Here is a 6,000-nt window from a genome sequence, read left to right as displayed (position 1 = left end):
GGGATGTGGTCATTCTAAGCTTAACTTGTTGAGGAAACAATGAAATGTTTCTACAGTGGTTGCACCCTTTTACATTCTCACCAGCAAATGTACAAGGGTTTCAACCTCTCTACATCCTCGCCAACCTAGGATTTGCTTTTTTTTTTTTTTTAATGGCCTACCTAGTGAGTGTGATGTGGTATCACACTGTGGTTTTGATTTGCGTTTCCCTAAGGACTAAACTAAATAACTTTTCAATATACCTACCTTTCTCTGAATCATGGTCCTGTTTGTGATCTGTTGTGTTGCCACAGCCCACTTCATAGTGTAATCATTAGGATTAAGTGAGTTAATAGATAAATCCACACAGGAAGTTTCAACTGAAGCATCTCCAGGACTTCGAAGACTTCCAGAGCCTTCCCAGACAAAGTTCGGTGTTTCCTCCTACAACAAAGGTCTGTTTCTGTTATAGCTTCCCGGGAGGTTCTAATAGGCAGTCGTGGTTGAAAACCACCAGATTGGGTGGCTCAGTGGGTTAAAGCCTCTGCCTTCGGCTCAGGTCATGATTCCACGGTCCTGAGATGGAGCCCCGCATCTGCTCGGCAGAGAGCCTGCTTCCTCCTCTCTCTCTCTCTCTCTCTCTCTTCCTCCTCTCTGCCTAGTTGTGATCTGTCAAATAAATAAATAAAATATTTAAAAAAAAAAAAAAAGAAAGAAAGAAAGAAAACCACCAGATTGGGGTGCCATTCTCCAAATTGGTCAGATCATGGGAATCATCTGGGGCACCAATTAAAAGAGTGGATTTCCTGGCCTGGCAGCAGATTCTGGAAACAGAATTTCCAGAAGAGAGGCCTGGAAATCCATATTTTAAAAGAAGTGCTCGCAGGTGATTCCGAGGACCAGGCCGGTTGAGGAAGAAACCCTGGGCTTTTGAATAATTAGAGAACAGAAAACATGGAGGGCAGATCAAAATGATCCTCTGATTTGTAAATTAGGATCCTCCTGCCTTGTGGCTCTGGAAAGAAAAAGATGACCCATATCTGGTTGCTTGCTCCCCATGGGCATGCTGAAGACTGTCCATCTCTAACCCTTCCCAGTTAGGAGTACCCACACAGTCTTCAAGCCTACACTTCGGTGTGCATCCCAGAGAGAACCCGACCTGCCCCTTCCATATGCCTCGACCTGCCCCTTGATGCCTCGTCCTCTTCCTCTTTGGTGGAATCAAAATCTTCCTACCATGTGCAGGAAGTGTTCCCAAGGCTCTATTATCACCAACCGTCGCAGCATCTCTGCCAAAAGGAGTAGTGTCTCCATTTTACAGATATGGCTGAGAGACATAAAAGAGCCCAAAGGTCTCATAAAAGGCCCAAGGTCATGGGCCTAATATGTGGCCGAGCATGGATAGTTACTCTTCACCAGATGATTTGACTTGAAGCTGGGGCTTTCCAACAATAGCCAGTGATTTCAGAACTGCAGCTCGGAAATACTTGGAACCTTCTTGTCCACAGGAATCCAGAGAGAGTATCCAGGGGACTTTGGGAAAGGGGAGCTCAGTTATAGGGAAGCAAAGGCAATGGTGAGAGCAACCAGCCCTGAGCACAGATGGCCACACTTCCCTATCCCACCCCCATCACTACATCCTCCTAGAACTGAATGAAGCCGGAAGGGGATATCACCTCAGCTCTGGGCAGCAGGAAAGAAGTTGACCTCTGGGAGGGAGATAGCAGGGGAGGGATTATGGCAAGGGGAAAAATGGGAGGGGGCATCCCTTCCCGAGCAGGAACAAAAGACAGAAAAGTTTCCAGCCATGTCAGGGGCTAGTCTTGTGACTATGCCACACTCGTTAGGGGATCCAGGATGAACAGGGCTCTCGAATTTTATGTTTCAGGATGAGTATCCGGGTAATCAATGGAGAAGCCATTGGTAGACCAGCTGTCCCTAAAGGAAGGCCACAAGACATGGAGGACCTCAGGATTGAGGCTGGTTGAACCCCATATTAGGAAAAATGCCATGCAAGACTGAAGCAGCCTGCCCCACAGAGATGCTTCCTTCACAGGCTCCTTCACAGGCCCCTATCAGTGAGCAACACCTCCGCCTCCCCCCAAGTCCTTCAACCCCACCAAAAATCTCATATTCTGAGGGAAAATACTGTGGGTGTGATACAAACACCATTTCATGACATGCCATGTAGCTTCTCTCCCACCAGTCTTCTACCTCACAGTCATCCTATCTAGAAAATTCTGAAGGCACCACTAACCTCACTGTCCTCTAGGGACCTGGGAGAGGGGCGCTGTGAGTGTGTTAGAGGGTTGCAAGAGAGAAATCCCTCTCCTATAAAGACTTCCGAGCTGACCTGGTATCTGCTATGGCTGAAGGAAGAAAGGAGAAGACACTGGAGAGAAGGACAGTGACAGAGAAGTGCTAGAGAACGCCACAGGCCTGGGCAAAGACTTCCCGGAAAAGGGACTGGGAGTGACGTAATTTTTTCCCATCTTTAGGATAGACATTACAGGCCATGAGGAAATCAAGGCCCAAATCTGAAAAAAAGAGTTCCGCATGGGGAGGTGGGAAGGAGACCAGGCAACGGAAGTCCCCAGGAAGCCCCTTCAGAGAGGGAGGTGTGTTTAAGTGGAGGTGAGCTCCCTCAGCTGTCAAGCTTTAGGAGGGGCATGTCTTGAGGCAGTAGGAGCCCCATGTGAACTTTGAAGGTTCTTGTCTGCTGTGATGCTCACCGTCTCCTTGGGGGTCTCTGAGCATCCACTCCCAACTGGGTCCCTCATTCTGAAGCATCTGGCTGGCTTGCTACCTGCTGCTAGTTCCTGCCTTTTCATCTGTGACCTCTGCTCCCTACATCCGTGCTTCTGTCTTCACAGATTGTAGCTATTTCTGCTCTTCTAGTAGGGAAGGGCTGGGTGTCTTCCCCTTCCCAAGGTCACAGCTGGCTGGGCTGGAAGGAAATCTGCTCCCTCCAGCCCCTCTGGAGGTCTGACCCTAGGGATCAGCACAACACAGGACAAACTACCTGGACGAGTCTTAGCTTCCCATCCATTACTCATGCAGTGTATTTTCCGAGTCCTGCTAAGGGCTAGGAACCGAGAATACACTAGTGATCAAAATGGACCCAGAGCTCACAGTCTTGTCCCAGGGGTCCTGGGGCTAGAAAACCCCAAAACCAAAGTCTTCTGTATTTATGTACGTGTAGAAATACTTCCAATATCTAAAGCCAACAAAGAACTCATATTTTTTATATATATTTTTAAATATTTATTTTTTGTTTAAGTATTTTGTTGATTTATTTGACAGAGATCACAAGTAGGCAGAGAGGCAGGTGGGGCAGGGGTGTGGAGAGCAGGCTCCCCATTGAGCAGAGAGCGCAATGCTGGGCTTGATCCCAGGACCCTGAGATCATGACCTGAACCGAAGGCAGAGGCTTTAACCCACTGAGCCACCCGGGCGCCCCATCATATTTGAAATATTTAAAGAACTCCTACAAAACAAGAAGACGGAAAGCCAGATACAAAAAATGGACCCCTCAAAACGGACAAAATACTTGAACAGATATCCAAATGACAAAAGATATGAAAAGGTGCTTCCCCTCATGGGTTATCAGGGAAATGTCAATTTAATGCGATGCCACTATATACCCCCCTGAATGGCTAAAATTTTCTTATTAACATATAATGTATTATTTTCTTCGATTCATTCACAGGTCTGTGAATCATCAATCTTACACAATACGCAATTCACAGCACTCACCATAGCACATACCCTCCCCAGTATCCATCACCCAGACGCCCTATCCCTCCCTCTCCACCCCCCAGCAACCCTCAGTTTGTTTCCCGAGATTAAGAGTGTCTTACGATTTGTCTCCCTCCCTGGTCCCATCTTGTTTCATTTTTTCCCCTCCCTACCCCCAACAACCCCCTGCCCTGCATCTCCAATTCCTCATATCAGAGAAATCGTATGATAATTGTCTTTCTCTGACTTATTCCCCTTCGCATAATACTCTCTAGTTCCATCCACATCATTGCAAATGGCAAGATTTCATTTTTTTGAAGATTTTACTTATTTATTTGACACACAGAGATAATGAGAGAGCACAAGCAGGGGGAGTGGCATGCAGGCAGGCAGAGGGAGAGGGAGAAGCAGGATCCCCGCTGAGCAAGGAGCCCAATGTGGGGCTCAGTCCCAGGACCCTTGGGATCATGACCCAAGCCAAGGGCAGATGCTTAACCTACTGAGCGGCCCAGGCACCCCAAGATTTCATTTTCTGATGGCTGCATACTATTCCATCGTATATAGATACCATATCTTCTTTATCCATCCATCTGTTGATGGACATCTAGGTTCTTTCCATAGTTCGGCTATTGTGGACATAGCTGCTATAAACATTCGGGTGCACGTGCCCCTTCAGATCACTACATTTGTATCTTTAGGGTAAATACCCCGTAGTGCAATTGCTGGGTCATAGAGTAGCTCTATTTCCAACTTTTTGAGGAACCTCCATACTGGTTTCCAGAGTGGCTGCACCAGCTTGCATTCCCACCAACAGTGTAGGAGGGTTCCCCTTTCTTCACATCCTCGCCAACATCTGTCATTTCCTGACTTGTTAATTTTAAATGACTAAAATTTTTAAACCTTTTTAGATTGATAATACAAAATGCTGCTGAAAATGTGAAGTAACTGGAACTCTAAGACACTGCTGGCAGAAGTATAATTAACATGAGCAGCTCAAAAAATTATTTAGGAGCATTTACTAACACTAAACGTAGGATTACTCTATGACCTAGTAATTCTGTTCCTAGGTATATATCCAACAGAAAGATGAACGTAAGTATACCAAAGGACACAAACAAAAGTGCTACAGCAGCATTATTCATAATAACCCCAAACTGGGAACAACTCAAATGTCCACCAACAGAATAACAGATAGGGGTACCCGGGTGGCTCGGTTAATTATGAGATCATAACTGACTGTTGATCTCAGCTCAGGTCTTGAACTCAGGATTGTGAGTTCAAGCCCCATGTTGGGCTCCATGAGCATAGAGCCTACTTTAAAACAAAACAAAACAAAACAAAAAAACAAACAAAAAAAAAATAGAGAGAGAGAATAACAGTTAAATTGTAGTATGTTCATTTAATGCCATACAGTAAAGCAATGCAAATGGAGGAATCACTGCTACCACAATGTGATATGCATGAATTTCACAAACATAATATTGAGAGAAGCCAGACACAAAATGATACCTAATGATACTGGCTCAAAATCAGGCAAAACCATTGTATGGTGTTAGAGGTCACCTTTGGTAAGGAGGGTGAGGTGGTGGCTAGAAGGGGAAATGAGGAGGGCTTCTGAGATGCCAGTAACGATTTAATTCTTTTTTTTTTTAAGATTTTATTTATTAATTTGACAGAGATCACAAGTAGGCAGAGAGGCAGGCAGAGAGATAGGAGGAAGCAGGCTTCCTGGGGAGCAGAGAGCCCGATGCGGAGTTTGATCCCAGGACCCTGAGATCATGACCTGAGCCGAAGCAGAGGCTTTAACCCACTGAGCCTTCCAGGCGCCCCAACGATTTAATTCTTGACTTGGTTCACTGTTACATGGGTATGTTCACTGTGTCATAATTTGTTGACCAGTACACTTAGGCTTTGTGCATGTTCACACGTGTCTGGTATACTTTGATTTAAAACAACAACAAAACCCACAGGAGAGCGAACTGTTTTCAGGTGGGTAAAAAATGGAAGGTGGGGAGGGACTAGGGGGAGATGAAGATTTTACATCCAAGGGGCTGAGCTGTGGCACCGATTTAAAGCAGCAGGGAAGACTGTTGTTGAACCGAGCAGGACAGGAATTGTTTCCAGTCCCTGGACAAAAAGTCTCCAGATACACCAGCCTTCCTTTCCCACCTAATCCTACACCCTCTATTAATTCAAAATCGGGTCCTTCTGGCTGGAGCCCACTGTTTCCCCAGTCTAACTGCCACTTCTGTCTCCAGGCAAAGAGACTCAATGTTTTAAGCC

This window comes from Mustela lutreola, chromosome 14, assembly GCF_030435805.1.
Source record: "Mustela lutreola isolate mMusLut2 chromosome 14, mMusLut2.pri, whole genome shotgun sequence".
NCBI lineage: Eukaryota > Metazoa > Chordata > Mammalia > Carnivora > Mustelidae > Mustela > Mustela lutreola.
Note: the sequence above shows the minus strand (reverse complement) of the source record.